At 43.1% G+C, this 26,952-nt stretch overlaps 1 protein-coding gene across 10 annotated transcripts in view; it reads right to left on the bottom strand.

Annotated features, from left to right (window-relative positions):
• pdm3 (POU-domain protein pdm3) overlaps positions 1–24,636 on the bottom strand; it is a 334,644-nt gene extending 310,008 nt beyond the window's left edge. For all 10 annotated transcript variants that reach the window (XM_033477982.2, XM_033477992.2, XM_033478021.2 and 7 more), the window contains exon 1: positions 22,847–24,636. The gene's annotated coding sequence lies outside the window, so the exon portion shown is untranslated. The remainder of the gene's footprint in view (positions 1–22,846) is intronic.
• Between the last annotated feature and the right edge of the window lie 2,316 nt (positions 24,637–26,952).

The following is a 26,952-nucleotide window of genomic DNA, read 5'->3' as shown; positions in this document are numbered from 1 at the left end:
AAATTGTTCATTCAAATTATTTGGATCATTATAATACAACAACTTCTGCTGTATGTGTGTGTGTGTGTGTGTGTGTGTGTGTGTGTGTGTGAAATTAATATTTAAAATAAAATTAACAAGCTTCATTTGCATAGGTCAGTCGTTGATGATTTTAATAATAGGATTGCGGTGAATAGAGTGTTCAGAGATGAAGAGGAAGATGATTAACAGAAGAAGAAAAAGATTATTAAAGGAAAAAACGAATTCTTAAGACAAACAGGACAATTAACTACGGAAGTAGAGAAAAATTGTTGAGATACCAAGGGAGCAATTATGAAGAGAACAAGATAAAAAGAGGAAAATTATTAAGAGAAGTAGAGTGCTGTTAAAGGATGCAACAAATTATTAAGGAAGAAAAGAATTATTAAAGAAACGAAGGAAAAAGTTATTAAGAGTAGAAAAGAATACTGGAGAGGAGAAGAAAAAACATATGAAAATAATTTTTCCTTTTCATGCGTTTTTCTGTTTAAAAAAAAATATTGAGAGGAGAAAAGAAACATTGTTACGAGACACGAAAAATGATTAAGACAGAAAGAGAAAAATTATGGACAGGAGAAAGAAAAAGCTATGAAGTGCAGAATAGAAAAATTATACAGACAAGAAAAGAATTCTGAAGAGGAGAAGAGAAAAATGATTACGAAATATGCGAAACACGCCACCAAAAAAAAGAAAGAATATGTAAACAAAGTAGAAGCTTCGAAAATGGGGTAATTAGTGTCGGATTAATTTCGTGGACGAACGAATCGGCAAGTGGAAGCGCCCAGAGCTGCAGAAACGCAATAACTAAGCGTCGCCTATAGAATAATCGAGGAAAGGAGATCGCCCGGATGGTTTTTAGATCCGTGAACGAGGTCTTCTAGTTCGGTGGACGGGGCCCCCGTCGATCGTGGCCCAGGATTTTTCCGTTTGCGGTCGTTAATTTCCGTCGGGATGGTATTAATCGCTCTAGGGCCACGTCCGTGAAATTACTAGACGCTTTAACCACCGGCTGTCCGATCCGAATTCGTCCGCAACGATTATTATATCGCGTTCTGAGCAATAATGCCGGTTATCCCGAAAGCTGGCCAATTAGCATCGTCGATTTGGATGGTTTAATGAGAGTGCGGTTTCATTAGCGTACCAGCCTCGGCCCCGAACAGGCTGCCGCTGTAACCCGTGATACGTGAAACGGAATAAGAATATCCGGCACGAAACCGCGGAGAAGAAATCAGGCTATGATTATATTCCGTCGATCGTGCGAGTGTCATTGAGCATTAATATTTGAAAATTGCTATGTTCGCGCGGGAGCATGGCCTTCGAGAGGCGTCGCGTTTCCGCGCCGGCTATAGCGAGAGGATCAATCATCGCCTGGATCCCTAAATAACCTTCCGCCTTGGCGATTACGAACGTCAATGCGTCGACGCATAATGCCACGTTCGGATTCGCGTAAGATTGCGCCGTCGAAGACAGTGTAATTGTTGTAATACATCGGCGCGCGGGTCGATCGGCGTCTTTCTTTTTCTGCTTCCACTCGTGAGAATCTTCTTTGTCGTTAATAACAGGCGGAGCTACGCAAACATCGCACAATGGGTGCTCGAAATGCCACTCTGAACGATACTTTTACAATGTTTCGCGGTAATTAAATCTTCTAACGATCGTCAGATAACACGGTAACTGTGTTTAGAAGAGCGAGTTCGTTTAGATTTTGCACAGTTTTCATTCACAGCGCTTGCTCCAATAATACGATTCATTCAATCCACGATATAATTTAATAATAATCTTTATAATTTTTTCTAATTGGATAATGTGAAACCGGAAATTTGATCGTGGTTGGCGTTAAGGGCGTGTTACATTTTCTGCATAAATTTGTCTGAGGAATAATTAAGAATATGTTGCGAGGCTTCGTGCTCGAAATGAATATTTTAAAACGATATTTTCGCAACAATGCTTTCGTTGAGATCAACGACGGAGAATATTAATGTGCTAGGGCGTTTGTGTATATTAATTTACCTCGGTTAAATAAGGATTGATATTTTGCGGGAATAATTAGCTCGGGACGCAAGATTGTTGCGCACGATTACTGTGCATTGCATGAAATATGTTGTAAACGGACAACTTCCATAGGATAATAAAGTTAATTCTAGAGCAGAAGCAATACTGCAGGTGGGCGTGGTCCAGTGGAAAACATTGTTATTTAAGTTGAGTCTTCGTAGACTGTTAGAAACTTATAAATAGCGTAAGAGACTGCGAGTGGGATGATAGATTACCGTTATTAAACTTGCCCTGACAACGATACCTGGCGCAGTATTATTTATTTTGTACCCTAATTAGATGTAAATTGATAGTTGGAAGACAATACGATTAATGGAGCAGATAACATCGTGCCGTCGGCAATGTTTATTACAAGTAGAAACAGCGAATAATAGCCAGACACGCGAACTGGTTACTGGAATATACGCATCCCTAACAAATTTGCAAAATTACACGTGATCGTGAATGCATATTTCACGAAATAAAACTGTGAGTATGACAACGCCACTATATATTTTATATTCACATTTCTTTGCGGTCCCACGGTTACGTGTACCCAGTTATCAATTTATCGACACTTCGCCTATTTCATCGGCTCTATAATTTCCAAGTGTAACGACTAAACTGCGGATCCTTAAACAAAGTCAAAATTTTAATTGTCAATTACAAGAACGAATAAAAGTTCCTGCCATTTTCTACTCGTTCTTCTATTCTTCTTTCAGTCGTTATATATTTTAATTACTCTAAAAGTGAAGTATAATAATGAACATTACAAGGTTTCTAGCTGATGAAATAAATGAGAGATTTCTAGTTTATTCGTGCTACGAGAGGAAGAGACTCCGATCTTACAAATACGTTTACTTCGTAGCCTGACTTGGTACAACATAACCTATGAAAATGTGTGTGTGCGAAAGGATCCACAATTTATTTATCGAGCAGAAAAATTGAAGATAAAAGAAGCCGAATATACAAACAAACCTCTTAGAAAATTTTATAAAATGTTCAACCAAGAATATCAGCTTTATACCATAAAGTTCGACCATAAGAAAATCTCAGACCTCAAAACATACAACTCAGAAGAATCTCAATACACAATTAACCACTACACAAAAATTAAACAAAATTTCTAACGTACAACATCGCCATCAAAATAGTTCAGAAAATTTCCTAAAAATTGTCCGAACTGCAGCGTCTCGGCTTAATCTCTGCTTAATCTCTAAGATGGTCAGACAGTCCTGAGAAAATTAATGAATCCCTACGGAAAATTGCCGAAGGTGTCTAACTAAGAAGGTCCAGCGAGAGCAGCGTATTTTCCCAAAACCGCCTAAGCTGCATGATCTGAGCCGGCCCAATGGTTTAGCTTCTAAAGACAGCCTGGCCCACGGCAGAAGTCGGAAACACTCGCAGATGATAATCGGCGGGCCTCTGTTCCATCAGAAAACCGTCGGCAGGTCCGATCTTCCCACAGGGCGGCGAGTATCCGCTTTCACCGGGTGCATCCTGGCATGTCTCCTCGAGCGATAATTGCCGGCGGGATCACCCGGTGAAAGTCCGCGTAATCGAATACGCAATTAAAACACCGGGGACCATTGATACGAGGATCGCTCGAGTGTCTAGGGAGGCAATTAAAACGCGTGCATTATGCGACGCGCCGTCACCGGGCGGACGCGAGCGTTCCCTGTCTCTCCCTGATCAGACGTTTAACCACTGAAAGGAAAGCCGAACGAGTCAGGAAGCGAGAACGATAGACAGAGAGCCGACCCAAGAGAGCGAGAGACAAACAGAAAGAAAACAGAGAGATAGATAGAGAGAGAGAGAGAGAGAGAGAGAGAGAGAGAGAGAAAGATAGAGAGAGGACAGATACTCGTCTCCTGATGTGTCTCTTACCCATTCGTCTCATCCTCCCGTCATCTTGTTCGTTTTCTCGATATTTCTCGTCCCAGCCCCGGGCCACGTATCGTGTTTTCACATTATCAACGGTACCGGGCATCATCGCGATGCTTAAAAGGAAGAGGATCGCGAAAAGGCAGCGGGAGGGCGGGAGGGAGGGGGCAGAGGCAACGTCAGCGACGCCGGCAGCCCAGCAGCGTACAATTAAGGGGGTTGATTGATGTTAATTCAAAGGGTAATTAAGAATGTTGCGCATAAAAATCCGGTAATTTATGGTCATTGGGGATAATTATATGTTGACCAGCTTGTAATTGCAAGCGCTCCGTGGCCTACAACACCGTGGCGCATAAGCGCCCGGGAATTGCGGGTAGCTCCTTCGGACAGGCTACGTTTGTGTGAACCAACCGTGGGCCCTTCTCTCCCTCTCTCCATCTCTTTCTCTCTCTCTCTCTCTCCATCTCTCTTTCTCTCCCCGGCTCTCCTTGCCGCGCTTCCTTAGTGTGCGCGTGTGGGTGGGATATACGGTCTCAGATCGCAGCTTATTATAGGGGCTAGTAGATAAGGTGGGTTTAGAAACAACCGTGCGCCGGCAGCTAGTTTCTACATAGTCTTAGCCAGTCTCTGTCTAACTCTGCCGGCCACTGGCATCCACGTCTCTCTCACCCTAGGCTGCCTAGTTGCCCCGGGGCCACGGCGACGAGGTGCGTGTAAACCGCCCAAAGTCCCGGCCACGATTTATGAGGCCGATCCGTGGCCGGCAACACGATTTCTGAGTTTTCGGCCAGGTCCAGTTCGACGCGAAAACGCGATCCGTTTCTGACCATGCGAAACGACCACCGACACTATAAATAAACCGGTGGATGATCGCCATATGGCCACGCATGCCGGACCGGCGAATGCCCGCTTCTTCTAAGCGGGCAGGATATCCTAGTTCTTACCACGGGTTAGGCTGATTCGGATTGATTCTGGGGAATCGAGATTTTAGGATGGATAGGTTTGACTTTAGGGGTTGACCGGGCTAGGTTTTGAGGATGGGGATTGTCTTTGATGGTTGACGAGAGATCGCGGGAAGAAGGATCAAGATTTTTGTACTGACTTTTAGGCGACGGTTGCCATGGATCTGGATTATATACATGGGGATGGATCAAGATTTTGATCTAGGAAAACTCTACTTTATCGATTTAGAAATTTTTCGTTTTAATAATAATAATAATATTTATTTGATCAACGGAAGGGAGTCCCTGTATTATAACAGTATGACAATGTGTTGTACAAGTAGCATATCAAAAAGATATCAAAAACAAACATAAGAGATAATACAGTGGAAGAAGAAATACAATAGAAGACAAAAAGGAATTTTTGCGACCTGCTGTGATCTAGGCCATCTACGAGAATGAGAATCAAAATTTTAGTCTATACAATTTCTATTTTAACGATTCTATATTCTATATAGATTCTATATTCTATATTCTATATATTCTATATATTCTGTATAGATTCTATATTCTACATTCTATATATTCTATATAGATTCTATATTCTATATTCTATATTCTATATATTCTATATAGATTCTATATTCTATATTCTATATATTCTATATAGATTCTATATTCTATATTCTATATATTCTATATAGATTCTATATTCTATATTCTATATATTCTATATAGATTCTATATTCTATATTCTATATATTCTATAGATCTATACTAATTAAAAAAAGAATGCTCAAGATTTTTTGATTCTAAGTAAATTTGTATTTTAGGGGCCATATAAACCTCCACTAGACAGAAGAGGGACAATCAAGATCTTCGTTTATAAAGTTTTATTTTTGGGACAATATAGATCTACACTTTGCACTAGAAAACATTTTATTTCGATCACTTGATGAAGCCTAGATTAACTCTGATAAGCAGAATGAATATTTTAGTCCATAAAATTGTTATTTTGAGGGATTACTGAGCCAAGATTACGTTTTGGGAATGGTTGGCCCTACGGGGCAATTGCCCTGGCCCCACCGATGCCGAGAGCTACGAAGCCACGCCCACTTAGAGCACTTTGGAAGGGAGGAAGATAGATAGCCTACGAAGGCCGATTATGGGATAGGAAGATTGAAAGTATCTTTTTTCTCTGACGTCTCTTGCTTCAAAACGTTGTCCCCGAGGGAATTCAGAACGTTTGTTGCTTGTGTCTGATCTAGATTGAACCTTAGGGGCGTGTACAAAACCTCTCTAACAGTTGGAGGAACAGGTTTTATTTATTTTTATGCTAGCTCTGGAGTTTATTTGCTTCAGCATTTTGGGGAACTGCTCTTTATGGTCGAATGGGGAGCTTGAGACTCACTCAACATCTATAAAAAATATTGTATAATAATAATGATCTTCAAATATAATAATAAAGATCTACTCGTTTGTAAGTCACGAACATGTAATGTCGCGAAGTCTACTTTGATTTCAATAAAGCTTAAAACTGACATCTCCTAGGCACTATCTAGAAGTACTTTCGTTTTTTGATAATTTTATCAAGTTAAAAATAATATGTATTGAATCTGCAAAGGCATTGTGGATCTTCCATGACAATTTTTATGGCAGTCTAGAAGGCACTTTGTAATCTGAGGATATACAGGATGTCCCAAAAATGTCTCGCAATCAGGCAATGACGAGATCCTGAGGACATTTGAAGTAACATTTTCCTCAGCGGAAATGTAATCCGTGGCTTCGTTTACGAGTTATTAACAAAAAACAGTGACCAATGAGAGGAGAGCTCGACTGACGCGAGGCGGGCCAGCCAAGGACCGCACAAAGTCCAGTTCCGCTCATTGGCTCGGCCGTCTCGCGCCAACTGATCTCGCCTCCCATTGGTCACAATTTTTCGTTAATAACTCGTAAACAAAGCCGCAGTTTGCATTTTCGCTGAGGAAAAAGTTACTTCAAATGACCTCAAGAATCTCCCATTTCCGGAATGCGAGACATTTTTGAGATAGCCAATACTATTCCAGAATGAAATTCCATTGTTCCAACTCGTCCTTATCGCGATACATATTATCATTTGCATATGCAGAACTTGAAAAAACGTTCAACATTTCACGTTCAGTTTTATGAAAACATTGCACGATTATAAACCATCGATGATCTAAAATCCCTAACAGAAAGATTCTCAGAATATAAAAGACAACGCCAAGAGTCTAATCGAAAGAACAAAGCTCGTCGAAGTCGCATTTTCGTTTGCACTTGTACTGTAAAAAATCACTCAACGGTTTACTATAAAGTGACTAAGACTTGCCTAATAAACCCTATGCAGTTGCATGAAAATAAATTGTTGCTGTAAAATAAATATTCAGCGATTCAGCAGTAGAATGACGAAAGATTCGAACAAAACCGATTAAAAGTACCGCAGCGTAATTTCATAGCTTCGCCGCCGACATCTGCGTAAGGTATATAAGGGCCGAAAGGTGCGTACCTTTAGTCAAATTGCGGTTTAATAGAAACAGCCGGCGGCCGTGTGCGGTCGAGACAAGAAATATCCGGGCTCGGCGCACTTTTTTCATTGTTCGTGGATCTTAATTCATAGTAATCAGCCGTTCGATTACAGCGAAATGAGACGGTGTACTCGCTGTACATTGTTGGATTCCCTCGAATGTTCGCGGCGTGGAAAGCGTCCCATTATTGTTCTGGCTCATGCAGTCTTTAATAAAGTTTACCACTTTTATTGGAAATTATGGTGTTTCATTGCGGACGAACAGCTGTTACGAACCATGCCAATTTCACCGCTGCTGGCAGTCATTTTTGTTACGTTTTAATCGAGCTTGTCCACGAATCGGCCGACGCTGGGGCGTTTAGGGCTCGGCGAAGGACATGCTCGAAAGGGTATCACGTGCACTATCACTGTGTAGACTTGTGCAACAAACTGGTAGCGTTCTTTTTTTTGGTAATTTGCGAGCGCGGGGCGGAGCCGCGATCTTTCATGGGAACCGCTAGACCTGCATTTACACAGAATTTGCAATGCCTACTTGTAATAGAACTCGCCGAATTTCACGTATGAACGCGTATTCAAATTTTGCTGCGTTTCTAAAAAATTCAGCGTGATTCGATGGAACTCGGTTGTACGGTAACATTTTCTCGCAAGACATTCATAATTCACTGCACGCTTAAATTGCACGTACCATTTTCCGATTTTTATTGTAATATTTCAACAATTTTTCAACGGTAGCTCGCACCGTAATTGTTACATCTGCATCGCATCCCGACGTCGATTTCCTCGGCAGAAATTATTTTCGATACGTATGTATTTAAATAGGGTACGCTAGCCAATTACTTTTTGCCCTGTTAACAGCCTACAGGAGCAACGCAACTTTCGCAATTTAAATAACGTTTCTTAAACACCTGAAGATTTGTTTACCACAACTGACTTTTGCATGTTCAATTTAAAAGGAAATAAGTAATCAATTGAATTGACATTTGAAAAAAATTTGATACGTCTTATACAATAAGTATAAAATTAATTACGCTTGAAAATAAACAAAAGGCATAGTAATTGTCTACCGCACAGTAACTGGTTCCACTAGCCTACACGATGAATACTGGTTTCAACAGTCGCGCGGTTCTGCTCAAGAACCGATGATAATCACGGAGAATAGAAATTAATAATTAAGCGCAACGGGATCGCACGGAGTCAACGGTAATTCACCGTGACATTCGAAATAGCGTTCCGATCGTTCTCCAGAAATCCGCGGACAGTCGAAAAGCGATCCCGAATTGTTAGACGAAGGCTCAAGGCCGGCCGAACAGGGTTAAAAGGAAAAGAAAACGCGAAAGAGAGAGGACGAGCGAAAGTGGAAGAAGAAGGTAGCAGGGGCAACCCTCCTACTTGAAACACGGCCAATAAAATGATCCCAGCGGGACCAGTTGGCAACCGCCCATCGCGACATTGTCCTTGTCCAACTCCTTCTTTCGTTCTCCACCTTTTTTTTTCTTCTTCTCGTCACGATCCCGTAATCAATCGAGCGGTCTAATGGCAACGTATAATCGCGGCTTTGTGGCGCCTAGTTGCGTTCATAATGCTAAAGAGAACGAGCAGAAAAGAAGCTCGAGGCCACGGTTGCACGGATTCGAGCCCCGGGGGTGACAAAAGACGTCCTGGTATTCCTGCTGGCTCATTGTTTTTGGCTCTCGCGTGGTCATTAGACCGTCGATCTTTATGCCCGGCACCCATTTTCGTAGATTGCTCCGTAGAGGCGGCAAGCAGAATCGGAGGAGAATTAATTTCACCAATTAGGGGATTTCCGACGATCAAAACGAAACTGTGATTACTCTTTCTTCAATGTTTTGTTTCGCCGCATGCTCCGCATTTGCATGCGCCCTGGATACATTAAATTCGGTGTCTGCAGATTTCCGTGTACGATAACAAGAAAAAGTGGAAGTAGAACGGATTTTTAGGGCTAAGCTCTGAGGTGTGATTAATGTTGAATGGTACGCTTTTTTCGTTTCGGGGATGTTTTCTGGTTTCGTTTGCATCGGTCGTTTGGTGATCTAAGATTCTTGCCGCTGAAATTTTGAAAACTTACAAATCAATTGTCAGGAAAATGTTTCAGTAGTTCCATTTTGATTGGTTACACCTTTGAAAATATCTGTATTGTTCATCGTACACTTCGCAAATTTTGTAGATTCTTCCAGTATATTCATTTGTATAAAAAAACTTAGTCGCGTTGTAAGATACAAATATTATACATATATACATATATTTTTTAAACAAATTGTGGACAATTGCTAGCCTGAATTGCTACCTTTTACTCGTTCTAGAATTAATATCATTATTAAAAAATTAGAAACGAATTAGGAAAATTACAGAATAGTTAAATTGAATAAGCAGCAATTGCAGTCTCATAGAAACACATATGTCAGGGATTTTCAACACATGATAAAACATTCTTTTACCAAGCACAATTAATTATAATAATTGCTAGCTAACAGTATCCGAAGAGCAGGAAATGATGCAAATATTTACACTGCCGGAATAAAGGCACACTTTCGAAATACTAAGGACATAAGATAATGCGCTTTATGTACACAGAGGTAAAGTTTGAAACTTTTACAACAACGCAACACAGAAATTATTGATAAGCAGAGGTAACTTCCGATTACGTACGTTCAACCTATAAAAATTGCATAAAGGAACGGTCACTTCGCATTGAGAATCGCAGACGCACCGCGAACCTTTGTGAGAAAGTCAAGTCTCGCTTATCTTCAAACCGGAAGTCTCGCAAGACAAATTCAACTTCGAAAGAAAAGTTACGGTGCAGTTCCATGTCGTCAAAATCACACGGGTGCATCAACATCCGATGCAGTTTATCCAACAATCTTAAACTCCTGTCAATCTTTAACAGCAAAATTGCATAAAACAAGTTCGACTTCTCAAGAAAAATCGCGATCCAATTGCAAATCTTCGGCAACACCAAAGTGCATCATCTTCCAATGCAATTTATCCAAAATCGGCAAAATGAACTTTCAAACCAGATCGTAAAACGATCTAAACTTCTTTTAATTTTCAACGCCAAAATCGCGTAAAACGAATTCAACTTTTCAAGAAAAATACCTGTCCAGTTCCAAATTTTCAGTATCATCAAAGTGTACCATCTTCGACAAAAATTGATCGAACTTCGACGAAAGAAATCTTAAAAACACATCATAAAAAAACGATCTAAGCTCCTTTTAACACGTTCCATGCCACGTGTACCATCGATGGTACACGCTTGCATGTTTACTTAGTGAACTGAACAAATTGTTTACAAGAAATTTAGAACCGAAGAATCAATTTCCACCGCAAGAATGGGCGTTGATAAGTTTTTGTTACGTTGTTATGTGTACGAGAATTAATAATTGCACGTAATACATCAAGTTTTAGTAAAATATCAAAGTGCGAAGATTCGAGTAAAAAAAGCTCGGCACGGAACGTGTTAATTGTCAACCCCAAAACCGTGTGAAACGCATCCAACTTCTCAAGAGAAATAAGAGTCCAGTTCCAAGTGTTTCAGCATCGCCGAAGTGCACCATCGTCTAATGCAATCTGTTGGAAATCGACTTGATAAGACCTTGAAAACCGATCGAAAGACGCTTGAGGAGAGCGTCGCCGCCGGTTGCCGTAGCGGCGGGGTTCCTCCCTCGAGGGACGGTTCGGTATCGAGTGATTCGAATTAATCTTTAACGCACGTACGTACGTAAGCGCGGCGGCTAAGTGCCAGCCGAGGTAATGGTCGTTTCGTGCGATACCATTCCGTCAGAAATCCGAGGGGCTTTGTCCCGAGTCACGGAACGCGAGGATTAAACCGAACAGCGGCCCGTTAATGCGACTCTGCGAACGCCTCGCCGAGGATACACCAATCCGCGGACGGGTGTGCGTAACGCAACGGACCTTCGATCTCGCTCGACTCCTCCATAAATCGGCTCCAAAGGCATCGGAAATCGCCGTTCCACCGTGGCTTCCGTGATCGCACGGCTTCCGGATCTTTATGCAAATTCGATGCGGCTCCCGTTAATATTCGGACAACTCTTCGGAACCCCGTGCACCCTTCGAAGGACTATTTTGGTTCGTAACGTCCAAGATATCGATGTCCTTATCACATTTTCTTGACTCCGAAATACGGAGTCTGGCAGAATATATACTGTAAATATTATTGCTTATTGTTTTTACCGCAAGTGGATATCAAAGTTACTACCAGGCTGCGGATTTTTATGCAAATTAATAAATGTTCTGCCTCTTTTGATGAAGATAGAAGTAACTTAGAAGTATTCTTTTTTTTTAATTATTTTGGTAGGTCGAAAGTAGTATATCAGCAATATTAAATGTTTTCAATCTTTAACCTTTCTATTTTTTACTTTGAGTACCTTCCCCACTCCTTGTCACCCGAAAACATCTGCAATGCGTGTTACATATTTAATTTCTATGTAATAATTAATATCATATTATGTATGATATATTTTATATTATATTAATGCCATATTATATAATATTATAAATAATATATTTTAGTGAGTAGTTGTCACAAATTCGGATTTCCGTAGTTACGAATTAAAATACAGTTCTCCTAGAACGCGCGTACAAGATCCATTCGTTTGGATTCGTAAAAATAACGAAGTTAGGTTTGTAATATGTGTGTAGAGTGACCTGTTCAGTGAGTGAACACTTAAGCTGAATGGTTGTTGAAAAATTCATATATTGCTGAACACACAATTCCAGCTCGTTTACAGTTACAGCAGTTTTTAAAAATGTAATATAAAATTTGGAGAAAAATATGTCGAACGACCAATGACTGTATACATTTTAATTTAAAAATAGTATCGTATTAGACAGAACACCCTACTTCCATATAACACCATCTTCGACAAAGACAGAATATAACTCACGTGATTTTGATTATCTCGATTTCAAACAAGTTTATTTTACTAAAATTGGTGTTGACAAAATTTTGGCGAGATTGCAAATGATTGGAATCGCAGAGAAAGCATTGTCTACTTTTTAGAAGTGCTTAATTCAGAATGAGGGAAATAAAAATTCACCAGAAATACCGCCGGAAAAATTGACTACAGATAAACATGGTTGCACCTCGAAGCTGATCATGCTAAAGGGAATTGTTGTAGACTTGCGTCGAGCCTGAAAACGTGGACGACCTCGCTGCTGGTTCTAAAAATTTCAAGTAAAAATACTCGCGGCGTTCCTTTTGGAAAATAATTAGATGGAGGAACGAAGGGGTTGAAACGGCTCCCGTATGAAAATTCGCCGTGAAATATAGAAAATATGACGCGGGCGGTGGCGTCCTCGGAGACGCAGGAAGAATATTTCATGTTTTACGGCGCCAGGCGTCGTTGGGGTTGCGCCGTACAAAAAAAGTGTCAGACCGCCGGCTAAATCAGAGCGTGAGTGCATTAAACTCCGAATTACCACAAATAGAACTTTAACCGCACATGCCCATTATAATGGTACCCCCTGCTGAAGATGTATTTACGTACTAAACCGCCTTCGCGGCTCACGCTGAGTCGTTTGGAATTAACATCTGGCCCAAAAACGGGCTGTGTGCTCGGTTCATTGGACCCCCTCTTCTTCTTTGCTCTCCTTCTTCCCCCACCCCCCTCTCTCTCTCGCTAACTCTCTCCCTCGCCCCTCTTTCTACCCCCCTCGTCACCCGTTGAAACAGGATTAACCGTCGAATCGCTGGAGCACTTCCACTTATCGGTCGATCGAGCCGGAAAACATAATCGTTTCTTTATTTTCTTTCAAGTGAAACTCAATACACTTGCTCGAGAACGAACTCGTTCAACACTTTTATGGATCGGTGATTTTTTAGTGCGCCCCTGCCCTCTGTTCGACATGTATATTACTGCGCAGATGACTATCCGGGCTGCTATATCAGGCTCGGATTGTTCTGAAATATTTAGTACGTCTTCTCCGGATTTTTCTGCGAAGTGATACGCTCTTCGAACGACCGTTCTTCGAATTGTAAAAAACCCTGGGTCGGGTTATTTACAAGTTGCGAAAATTAGTTTATCGTGTCTTTAGATCGCGGCGAAATTGTTTTCCGAACTTTGTTTCCTGCGATTCTGAACGTTCTTGAAGAAGTCGTAGCGCGTCACTTTAGCATACAAAATTTTGGTTAACCGTTTTTATTTCTTGGGCAACAAATATTTACAGATCGATCGATTTTTTGGGTATTCGATTTTATTTACCAGAGAACGGCTCGATGGAACAAAAAGACGAGCTCACACTTAGTCGAAATGTCTGATCGTTTCATCACTGACCGTTTCGTTTGAGAATTTTCTAACTTAATTTGAAGAGCTTTCATCTTGTTAAACTTGAGCAAAACTACGGTCAGATTAATTCGGTCGCTAACATACTTTCTCGAATATATTACGTTACATTTGGACCACAACGTCCAAGTTTATTTAAGTAGCAACATCTAAAGCAGGGGTGTCAAACTCGCGGCCTGAGATGAATATTTTTGATGTCAAGTATCAGGACGTAAACAATAATTTAACTTTATATATGTTTATTACAATGTACTGGTCAAAATAAAAATATTTGTTTCTATGAACATTGATTTTTTTTGCGGCCCACCTAAAGTTAAGCATTGTTTGTTTATTATTATGGCCCAAGTTAACTTTTGAGTTTGACACCCCTGATCTGAAGCATGATCGAAAAATTAATAAGTAAGGACTTAATGTCACCAGAAACAAAACATTTTGCAACAACTATTAGAAGCCAAGTGTAGTTAGTGGAGCCAGAGTGACCAATTTCTGTGCCTTCGGTTTGCTTTCGGGCATAGTAATTGTTATATCTATTGAATAACACGTATTGAATATTTCTATTAAAAAATAATCAAGGTAAAAGAATACAAGCCAAAGAAAACGAACCAAAGGCACAGCAAATTAATCATCCCGCAGTAACCGCCTCGACTGCTCAACTGCGACAAGTCATACCGGTCGCAAGTTTGCTCGTCAAACTAAGGAAGACCTTGACTTTCCTCTGACAGGGTCGTCCGCATAGGACGTCGGCCTATTCTCCAAAGAATCGAAAGTCTTCCGGGACAGTTTCCGAGCGGCGGTCGCGGCGAGAAGGAGATCTGAATGGGGCGACGGCGGCACAGAAATCTCGGGTGTGCTTTTACACGCAAATTAGGTCTATTAGGAGCATCGAGCGTACAAAAACACTCGTGCCGTAGCATCGCTCTGTCCCCCGATGCGTGAGCCTCCTCGTCCCGGTTACGCACGTGCGTGCTTCTTTATGAATTATTAGAATTAATGACACCGCACGCATCGCTTCGCGCCACGGGGCGTCACGTCGTTCAATTGCGACGCACGGACACAGGGATCCAGCTCAAAGGAACGAGCACTTTCAGCAGCAAAGGGTTACCACCGTTCTGTTCTGCGTCTGCACTGTAAACTGATTCGAGAGGCTAATTCTTTGATACGGAATCGCCTGCATGCGAGACTGCTATTTTTAAAACCTTTCGAAGCCTCGACGATTCTAGATCGGCATCGACCGCTTTGCCTCGCGAAATGAGACGTCGCTGCCATTTTGCGGGAAGGAACATTTTTTTTCTCTGGGATAAGCAGCTAATTTTGAGGTCCAGCGATCTTTTTAAATTTTTTTCCACAAGAATTATTTATCTTATTTCTACAATAAAGTATATTGCAAATATGTATATAAAATATGTACACACAAATAAATATTAATATATATATTAATTTATATTATATATACAATATAAATTAACACACATATATATATATATAATAATAATATGTATATATAATAATAAATATACACAAATAAATATTAATATATATATTAATATTTATTTGTGTATATTTATTATTATTATATATTTTTTTGAATACTCCTACGGTGTTCCTAAAGAATCCAGTAACGATACACGTGATCCAATTTGTATCTGAAAAGGCTGCCCTCAATTTGGAATCGACAAGAAAAATATTTCAATCGAACCAATCTGCAGATTCACAAATGAAGATTCACTATTGCAGACAACGATTAGAAAAGCGAAGATTACCTCAGAATCGATCCATTATATTGAAAGTTTCAGTTTCAATTTCATCAACGAAAACAAAGATATTCGATTCTTCTGTATCAGACTACATTAATAATTTCAATTTATTTATTTATTATACACAGTGTATAGATACACTTTTGTATCTCTACATACGTTGGTATATTAAAATTGGTTAGGTATCACATTCAGCAAACACTGTAGATGATATTAAGTCTAAATTTAACTGCAGTAGTTCGCAGGTACATTCGTGAGTCAACGATTTGATCATTTTCTACAAGCTCATTAACTTTGAACTAATCGACTAAATCTTCCACTTATACAGTAAATTCTCCCCAATTTTCCTTCAGCTTGCAAACAAAAATGGACAATTTGGAAAGAGGAGACACGATTGTTCGATCCGCGCGGCTCATTTTTATAGTCGTCGATTGTCAACAATTATAAAAACAAGGCGCGATAATAATCGCATCTCCTTTTCTCAAATTGTCTATTTTCGTGTACAAGCTTCCTAAAAATTTACGGAGAATTTACCGTACATATATAAAAATGAACCATAAAAATATTTACACATTCGTGTGTAAAAATGTAATACCAATGTAATAAAAAGAAATCGTTCTTCATAATTACTTCGTGCTGTTTCATGAAACTGGTCCACCGCGCGACGTCCTGTTCGCTAATTCGCGAACGAACGCGTAAAACCCGCAGTCCGGGTAATCCGATGTCGCATTGTGTCGAAGAATTGGCGAGGGAAAGGCACGCGTGGGCGATTAAGAAGCGATAGGACGCGGGTCGAGCACGGTAACACAGTGGGAAACACTCGATTCACATTTGATGCTCGAAGACGGTGGCGTAACTTGCTTAGCGGCGGTGATTCGTGAGTCGATAATCGATGGAGGGCGCCGGATGGAAAATAGAGAAGCAAGGCTACAAAGCGAGCTGGAAGTGGGTAAGTTGTCGAGCGAAATGTTATCGCGCGCCGGATCGTCGGCAGGGGTTGAATCGGGTAAAAGGGAGCTGAATGGGGCTGCAAACGGGGGTTGACGAGCCGAGGGAAACGGTGAACAGAGACGGAGGATAAACGCCGAGGAACGAGGAGAAACGTGGACGGGATTTAAGAAGGGGAAAGCATCGATTACTTTCCTTGACCTGGACAATATCCGCGTTTCCGCCTCTGTTACTCGCGGTCCCATTTTTCATCTTTGCTTTCCCAACTCTTTCCCAACTTTCTTTTTGTCGGACTGTTACGCCCGCGCGTTTCCGTACGGTTTTCTCTTAACACGCCGGCTACATTTCGACGCAAATTGTAAATATTTCATTCTCTAGTTTCCGACGGTTTATTGAAATTTTCGCATGTTTTATTAAGCTCCGGATTAGGTCTACAAATCTACACTCTATGGTCGAATGACCCGTTTCCAGTATGTTATTTCGGGATTATCGAAATGGCGAAGATGCTTTTATGGAAAATGTTCGACTACATTGTTTTTTTGTTCGAGAAGATATTTTAATAAAAATTACTGGAGGACTAAATAAACGCAATTCTGTGATTTTTGGAAGATGAGGCAAACCAAACAATTTTAACGTGCGGTATGTTTAATGTTGAACAATCGGGGGATTGAGAGATTGTTTTAGAAAATATTCAGAACAACTACTACAAATATCAATAAAATACGATATGCATGTGTGAGAGAGAGAAATAGAGAGAGAGCTTGTTTTATAATAAACATGGTTCAAATGTCAATTACCGAGCGTGAAAGAACGTTTTGTTACTTGAGATGCGAGACACTCTGGTTGACGAATGAAAATGCATAGGCAAAAAGATAGTTAAATGTGGCTTATTGATTCGTTATTATAATTTGTTTGTATCACGAATGGTGTTAAAATTTGTTAATAAAATATTTATAGTTAACGTCTATTTGTATCCAGAGTACAAATAAAGTTATTTAACTATCCCCTTTCCGACAAATAATTAAAGCATTCCAATGTTTCATTAATTCTGCAGAAAAACTGTTGTAAAAATATAAAATATAAAATAATAGAAAAATGAGTTCAAAAAAATTTACTAAATAAAATTACAACTGATCCTGTTGTATATTTATTTGATCTAGTTGTATATTTCTCCAAAAGGTCCGCGTTCAACCTTTTTTATTCTTTTGTCTCGTTTATCTCTGAATAACAAAATAGAATATATATTATCCGATAAACATAAAGTTAATTATGCCCGAAAACAAGCCAAAGGCATAGCAATTGATCAGCTCACAGTAACCGGTTCGATTACCCTAATCGGTAACAAAGAAACGCTGATCTACATAGCTGAACAAGAAATCGTAACACAAAGAGTTAAATCGTAGCGCAAAGGATTAAATCGCGAAGCAAAGAGTTAAATCGCGAAGCAAGAATCACTTGACAGTAAATGTTCGCGACACGGTGTCAAAATGTCATTGTAGGGGTTGAGAAGGGGACGTGGCATGGGGTAAGAAAGCCAGCATTCCCGTTTTCTTTCTATCGCGAGTCGAGTGGTTCCTTTGGGATTTTCCGGCTTCGACTCTCCATCAACCTGTCCTCTCTCTCTCCTCTCTCTCTCTTTTTCTCTCTCTTTCTCTCTGGCTTCCGTCTCCGTCCGTCGACCAACCTCCCGGCTCACTCTTCTCTCTTTCGCCGGCTCGCTGCGGTCCCGAGGCGGCAAGCAAAGAACTCTCTCTCTCCCCTACCGTGCCGGTAGCTCGCACTGATTTTCTACCCTCGACACCGTTTCCCGTCCACCGAGCCACCCCGAGTCCTCCTCGTGGTATCCGCAGAGCCCCGCAACAGCCCCCGCGACACCCCCGCGACGGCCCCGGCGGCGTCACTAGCAGTCACGCTGCCAACACGTGCTCCTGTTTACCTCTCCGATCACATGGTACGCGAGACGCGGCGGGACGCGGCGGCACACTGTTCACTGATGGTGTCATTTCATCGCAAAATACCTGGGGCCGCGTATGCGCGCTGCTTAATTGCATTCATGACCCGTGTGCATGCGTGCTCGACACGCCGCGCAACGATCAGCCGCTGCGGGGACGGATTTCGATGACGATTCGCCCCCGCCACGAGGTCATTCTCATGGAATTCACGTGGTCGCTGATTCTCGCGTGCTCGCCGCGTTTTTGCGGGCATTCGATTCTGACCGTGAAAACGCCCCCGCTCCGGCCGCGATGATTTTTAGTTACCTGTTCGCGCGTCACCTCTCACGCCACCGCAACGAATTTTAATCGTTCCCGTTTTTGGCGCTCGTTTCATCGAGCTTGTCATCGATCTGTTGTTTCGCGTATGATGATTTTCAGGTACTCGGAGACTAGTTTCTTCGGATTAACGCTAAGTTTACGGAATCCGTAAAAATGACGGGACATTAATTTTTCAATGTACGATTATTCAGATCACGGAGATACATTTCTGAGTTATTTATTCAGCATGCGCGTTTCTTGCGGCAGATAAGTATTAATATGAATAAAGAAAGAATAAAACACTCGTTAAAAATCAGGATAAATATCTTATTGTTACCATTATAAACTGATTATAAAGCAGCTGCTTTTACTGCTCCGTGAATCTAGTGTTATGGTGTTTTCGTGTGGAATCATTGAAGCTATTTATTTGATTTTCTTTTGATTTTTGCATGGGAGTTTTTTTATCGAATTTAATTTTGCTAACTAAGATGTCCTTCGAATCGCTATAACTTTGCGTTTTTTGGTTCACATTTGGCCACTTCGTCGGCCGCTTCTGGTTCGAATTAGGCGACTTTCTTTCTTCATTTTCTGATGCGTGCGCGTCGCAGCATTTCACGAATTTTCGTCTGACAGAAATGTGTCACATCGACTCGACAAGGATAAATACGCGTACACTCGTAACGCGACTTCTGCGAAATAAGATTTTAAAACGCCGATGGTGACATTTTGTAAAAAAAAGGCGTGCAAAAATTCTCTGTAAGCTGTCGCATCGCTATAAATAAGGGACGTCTTTAGTCATAGCGTAGAAATACGACGAATTCTAGAGACGTTCGGCACAAACGTTTTCATAAAAATATCTTAGCTGTAAAGTAGCCTTTTGGCGATAAATTTTCGGCGATTCCCATGCCTTCCGTGCCAATCTCGCGTTCCCTATACACCTGTTTTGACTGATTTTCTTCCACCAACAAGCCAATCGTTACGCGAGCTTCGTTGTCTTTTTAAATCCATCCAGGAGTCTCTCGACCAGGTTTCACGTATTTTATCACACTCCACGCCTTGTCTTCAATTAATAGCAATTACATTTTGCAACAACGCATAGAATGACAGTCCCTGTTCACCTTTCGAATCGCGCAGTGTCCGTTCACACCGTTCGCCATTTTACTTTACTGTCTTTGCGACATCGCGCGAGCAACACTTTACGTCGTGACAACCTTAGTCACCCGTAGACAATAATGGAACTAATTTCCATTCTGGACGCAACATTGTTCTAAATCATTAATTAAAGCACAATGTACACAGACGTAAATACGCGTATCCAATGCGTGTCGTCAAGCCGCGTAGCTTCTTGCAAAACGAACGTGAACTTGTTCACACCGTAGCGGTTACAAAACTCGACGCTGCCAGGTGGAACAGAGAGCTGCTATAGTTCACGCCTCATAGTGGGACCTATGACGAGCCTATTTAAAAATCGCATTTCGACACAGCGACTAAAAATACCTGCACGCATTAACCTTCCAAGACTGAAAATGATGTTCGAACGTGCTAATAGAAAGATCACTCACTTTCACGTTTCGGCAGACAATCGAAACCTGCTGTAACCATCTAGTAACCAATCAACGATTTCCTTTACAATAGACTGACTAAACGAGTCAAATGATTCCAGAAGATGTCAGATTAGAGATTCCTGGAACCGGAATCCTACAAAATGGTCATCAGCTTCTCTATTCGCTTCTCCCTCGCCCTAATCTTAAAATAGACGCTGGAAACGTTCAAAAACATATCTCCAGACAACGATTAGAAGCATCCTACATTAACCTACCGAAAAAGAGCATTTTCAATGACAGAAGAAATATAATATTACATATTAAATAATTTTGATAGTACTTCAGAAGCACGACACCGAAGACACGCCTGTCTTTTACAGATTCGTTTTAACTTTCTACGAAGCAGTTTCACTGCACTCCGGCAACGAACATGAAGAAGAAAACGCCTGATTGCAGCGACCATGTTCACCAAGACAGAACCTGCTACACAATTGACTGTCGATCGATCAGAACCAGTCAGAAAATTCCGGGGGAAAAATCGCTGTCGACTTTGCTTCGTTCCATCATCGACCCCCTCAAAATTGCTTTCCATAGTTTTCTATTCCAGGCTGGGAATGAACACGGCGATCCGATTCCAGTGAGATACATAATTGATGGAGACACTCTGAGCGGCGATTCCGTGGGCTGCGACTTGTCTGCGAGGAACGATCCTCGCGCAAATTGCCCTAACCCGACGAAGATCGATCTTAAACGGCGAAGGTTAAGAACCGCGTCGCGCCGCCGTTCCCGGGCTCGATCCTGCAATTAGCATTCGCGGGTCACATTCGCCGCGATCCCCGCATAATTATCGCCCTGATTATTGGAACGCAGCTAAGTAGCAACCGGGAATTATCACTCGGCGAGCGGAGCGCCGCGGAACTCGACGCTGGTTTCAATCCCTCGCTACCGACATTCCCGCGCGGCCTGGCCCCGAGTAACTTTCTTAATTACTGAGATTAACTTAATGGTATCGGGGCAACGATTATCGCTCGCGAGCCTCGCAATTGCCGGCCAGATATAAATACACGCTGCGCCCCGGCATCACGAATTTTGATGGAAACCTTTTTTCAGAAACCTGCACGCCGGGAAGTTCTCGTTTCGAATCGTTAGCGGAGCTGTCAATGCCTCCGACTAAACGTTTCCCTGGGATCCGCGCCGGTTTCTGAGATATCGCTGGCAATTTTGACAGCGCGATCGGCACCGAATTCGCCGGATCGAGCGATTCTTCGAACTGGGATTTTACTTTTCGGCGAGTCGCGCGGTAGATTTTTCTGCGACTTGTAAATGCGGATTTTATACACTTCGAATAAATTTGAGCTATTGAATTACAAAACTGTGACTTGTTAAAATCATTGAAAAAGGAAACGCGGGTTTCTAATTAACTTAGAGAATTTTATTTCGTAGAAACATCGGTCTAGCTTGCTTTTTAATTTGTTTGATAAATGATCTTTTCCAACGGTGAGGAGAACGTTTATAATATTCGTATTCGCAATTTGTTATTTCATACGCTTGGGAGAAATTTGAGAGATTGAATTACAAAACTGCGACTCGTCCAGCTGTTAAAATTATTGTAAAAGGCGGTACACAGGTTTCCAATTAACTTAGAGAATTTTTATTTTGCACAGACATCTGTCTAGGCCGTGTTTTAATTCGTTTGATGATGTTTATTTTTCCCAGTAGCGAGAGGGAAACGTTTTTAACATGTGGATACGAGAATTTTACAAGCTCGAGCGAACATGACGTAATTAAAGGAATACGGACGGAGTCTTGCACATGTACGTAATTTGCGTTAATGTTAGCTTAGGACGTGCGGCACTGAACATGTAAAGATGTTTGGCCGAGTGAAAAGTCATTGGAATGTGACGGCGAATGTTAATGAGACTTTAATTTCGTGAAACTTTCTAGCGTTTTTGTTGCTCTTTACGCATAATTCTGATGGCGGTTTGCATGACACTCGCGTTATATTGAGCAACCATACATTTTGCTGGGACGATTTTTCGAGAGAATAATTGCCCTTTACTTCGCCTGTCAAGACTTGATGATTCTAATTTCGCTTTAGATTGATGAATTTCTATTTACTTCCAGAGACTCGGACACCAGATTATTCTACCTTTCGATGACAGATTCGTCGATGCATAAGGGAAAATTGAGAAATATTTCTTATTTCACCGACCACATTTATTGCAAGCAGAAGTATATTTTAGTACACTTCGTAAATCTGCAACTTTGTCGAACCGGATTTCGACTCGGACATTATCGTCGCCTTTCTATGCGCGCGTTCTATTAAAAAGCCTGACAATGTTCAAACTCAATACACTCGTGGAGATCAACAGGACATAAAAATTCGACAAACAGGACAGAGTTTCCCGCTACCTCGAACATCGTCAACCGGCGAACTAAATGTTCGTTGTGCAAGACACTTTACGCAGGACTCGTCGTCGACCGTCCCGAGCGAGCTGCGAACTAATCGAGGTGCTAACGGCTCTAATCGATGCGCGAACCGCGAATCGTCGACGTCGAAAATACATAATTCGAGCGAGCGTGTGCGAGAAGCTGCGGCAGGTACTCACCTAAGGAGATCGGCGACTGATGTGCGTGGGACGTCGTCCTGACGTAGTTCGTAGCGCCCGCAATTGTACACGTAGCACGTTGCCACCTGCTCGATCGAACCGAGTCTTGTCCTTAGTGCCAGCGAGTCCGTCGATCCCGTTCTCGATCTTATCACAGAACCAACGATCGACCCGCGATCTTGCTCTCGCCGACCGCCTTCGATCGGGTTCCCAGTCTTTTTCACTTGTCACCGATAACAGCGTACCAACGGCAGCGGACGACAACAGCGAGCAGTCCCGATGGCGGGCCGACGTCGACGGACAAACGATTCACAAATACATCGACCGCCGGTGACATCAGCCTACTTAATTACGCCGGTTAATTGCGAGTAATTAGGAGCGATTAACAAGCAAACAGTTGATTGCTCGGTGCCTGGCGAAAACGGCTCGATACCTCGATTACCCGGAAGGGACGCGAAGGAAACACGATCTCCGACGATTTCGAATCTATCGCCGATCGGGCGATGGAGTGAGAGAGAGAGAGAGAGACAGACAGAGAGAGGGAGAGAGAGAGAGAGAGAGAGACGGTGGCGGAGGCGAAGGCGGAGATCGAGATCGAGATCTCGCGGGCAACACAATGATGTCCGTGTGACGACCGCTCGTTCACCTTCCGAGCGAGACAAAGCGAGTCGGGTGCGAGAGAGAGACGGACGAAAACGAGGTTCCTTTAATGCGATTTTAATTATTCTATTTGTCCGCGGTGCGCGCACAGGCCGCTGGTTATCGTGTGCAATTCCGCGTCGGGGAACACACGGGAGTCACGCGCGTGTGGTAATTACCAGCGGCGATAATTAGGAGTTTATTAGAGTCCTTGTGTCATCACTCGCGCGAGTCGTCGTCGCTGGGACCGTTCGCCAGTTTCTTCGCCGCAACGGCTTCCCTCTATCCCCTGCTCTCTCTCACTTGATCAATCTCCCGCGGAACGTCTACGTTTATTGCGGCGTGCAATTAACTCCGCACCACCTGTCCCGCGCACCTGCCGCGTTTAACGCCTCCCGCACGTGGCCCTCGCGGCGATATATTTTCGACAGTCGCCGGGCGAGCACGTGAACCTCGTTGAACCCGCTCTCGGGCACGGCCTCGGAGACACCGTAGATCACGCACAAAAACGTCCAGGTAGACGGGCACAGAGTCACCGAGATATCAGAGTCACCGGGCACACAACGGCAGTCAATGGACGCGATGAATTTCCACTCCGCGCCGGCGACCCGGTCCACCGGATCGCCTGGTCCGCACGAGAGCAACGACGTCGGCGTCGAAGACGAAGACAGTTCGCAGGGATGGGTCCCCCGAAGTGTGACGCGTGGAGCCTGCTCTGTGGTCCACGTGCCGAGTGAACCGGCGCGGCGCACGCACCTCTACGCTCTGATTCCCTGATCACTCTCGAATCACACACTCGCCGATCACTCGGCCTATTCACAAACTCCTTCGGTTACTTCCAGGCGTCTTCTGCTCCCTGAGTCCGGCGATCTCTCCCCCGAAGACGACCACTTCCGCCGGGTGAAACGGGCGTAAACCCGCCGCGGGCTGCTCACCAGATGTACAGGAGCGGACACAGCCCCCGATCAGCTACCCGACGACGACGACGACGACGATCGATCGATCGATACTCCACTGGCCTTTCACCGATCGACTGGGGTATCCCGTGGCCTCGTGTCGCTGGCAGCGTGGTGTGCACGTTGCGCGGTCTCGACTCGGCGCGAAAACTTGGACCTGAATCCTGACGGTCCGCAGTCTGGCTGCGTAGTGGCTCCGCTGTACAGCCAAGGGAAGGCAACCCGCCGTGGCTTCTCTCCCGCCTAGCCGCCAGCCAATGCTCGTCCCGAGCGGTGGGGGTAAAATGGGCGGGCCGGTGGGCGGCACCCATGCGCGGAGGTGGTCCGCGAGTTACTCGCGAGATCCCGTTGTTATGATTGTTATGAGTGTCCGAGCTGCCTCCTGCGAGCTGCTTTGGGGGTGGAACGCGCGCGAGAGGCACCCGCGCGCCTCCGTCCCCCTTTTTCCATCCTGGACACCTCTCCCTCTCCCTCTCTCTCTCTCACTCTCTCTCTCTCTCTCTTTCTCTCTCTCTCTCTCTCGTTCTCTCTCGTTCTCTCTCCCTCGCTCCCTGTAATATAACCACCACGAGCTCGAACGAGCTCGTAACCGTGATGCAAATCAGCCCGACGGGGCTGAAGAGTACTTCGCCGGGGATGCCCGGGAGGAGCGATTGGCGCGAAGGACCGATTTCGCGGCTTCCGTTCTGGTCTTCCGAAGGAAGGACACGCCGGACCCGCTCTCGCCCTCGGCCGGCCTCGGCCACCCTACCCCCCGATGTGATTTTAAGGGCTGATCGCGACCAAGATCCGTCCAGGCCTCCGTTCCCTTGCCCACGAATCGGTAAGTAGGGGGGACACGCGAAACTCTCCGGAAACAGCAGCCGCCACCTTTCCTCCGATTTTTCTTCGGCTCCCCTCGAATGAGTAATTGCCTATCGGCTGATTTAATTAGTGGTTCTTCGGCGGAGATGAAGTGCGAGCCAACGACCACCGTAAATGGAATATTTCGGGGCTATTTGGATTCCGAGTGGAGCCAGCATCATTCTTATGCTGTTAGGGGACACTAGTGACCACTCGACGACTCCCTGACGAACGCTGTGTTACCCGGACAATGAATAATCTGGTTTTAACGGACGGGACAGCTAGTTTCCGCGACACCGTGCCCTTTTTCATATTCGATGCATCCATCTGGTCTCCGATGGATCGTATTCGAGTTTGGTACTTGGTTCGTCGAGGGTTAAACACTTTCGCGGATATCTACGTTTCTGCAACATATTCTGTCGGTGTGACGTGTGGATTTCGAATGCATTTGGTGTCGTTTTCGCGATAATTGAGACCGTGTCTTCACGGAACTAGGGCTGTTTCCTTCGATGCTTGACATCTTGGTTATGTAGCTTGTTGTTTGTTACGTACCCATTAACCCTGACAAGGCGGTGGCTTGGTCCATTTTGACCCAGAGCATTTAAATCCTTAACTTCATTACCAAATTTTCAAAAATAAAATTAAATGAATTGCTGTTACATTAGGAACAGCAGAAAGGCTGATAAGTCTGCAAAATGTTTCTTCAAAAATAATTTTTGAAAAAATGCTGAATGAAGCTCAGAATTGTTATAAATATCGTTAATAGCACACTTGTGAAAATTGTTCGCCGTTCGAAAGTTAAAATAATTCAAGTCTTGCGGAAAAATTGCAGTTGTTCCTCGACATTTATTGTCTCGAGGAACTTTGATTTCGGCATTTCTTTACTTCGAGAAAATGATCGTGGCTTTTCGCGGAAACGTTCTTCATCGTCGTTCTAGTTAGGCCAATGTCGACATGTTCCGTGGAAAAACAAGATATTTATAATGGTATTTATTACAAAGTTAGCTTATTATTCTTTAACATTTGGCGTTTGTTCAAGTTTGTTTCGCGGGGAGACCTGCAAACCTACGCTCATAATCCTTGCCAAACGCGTAATTTCGTCTCGAATTCTTCACTCGTTCCTAAATAAACGAGAAACAACGAAAAATAATTCATTGCAAGTTGAACACGAATGATCCTTTATATTTCACTGGTACTCAAATTTGCTTAAAATCGTAGAAACCACCACGAAACTTCTAAATTAAGTTAATTACCTCGCGGAGTAAACGAAACGAATACAACGTACCAAAAATCTGGCGTCAAATTTCCTGTCGGTACGCGAAGGATAATGCAGCAACTTCGAACCGAAGAATCGAACGAGAGGTTTACCTTTATGGAAATCCTGGAGGCACGAGTTCCCCGATACGCGTCGCCAAAAACGAACAACAACTGCGTACAAGGGGAAGATTAATTATCTGCGGTGTGCGTACCATAAATGAGCATCGATATCCCATCGGACTGGAACATCTTCCTCGCAATCAACGGCGTCTCGAACACGCGGCCATCGATCCCAAATTATGGCGTTAATTCGCGTTCCTTAAGTATGTATATACGTATAATATATCCTATCAATTGCAAGTCACAGATGCACTCCAATTACCTGCGCGGCCGGTCAGCCCGGTAGGGCCT

This window comes from Megalopta genalis, chromosome 4 (assembly GCF_051020955.1).
Source record: "Megalopta genalis isolate 19385.01 chromosome 4, iyMegGena1_principal, whole genome shotgun sequence".
Taxonomy (NCBI): Eukaryota; Metazoa; Arthropoda; class Insecta; order Hymenoptera; family Halictidae; genus Megalopta; species Megalopta genalis.
This window is presented reverse-complemented; position numbering and strand designations above follow the sequence as displayed.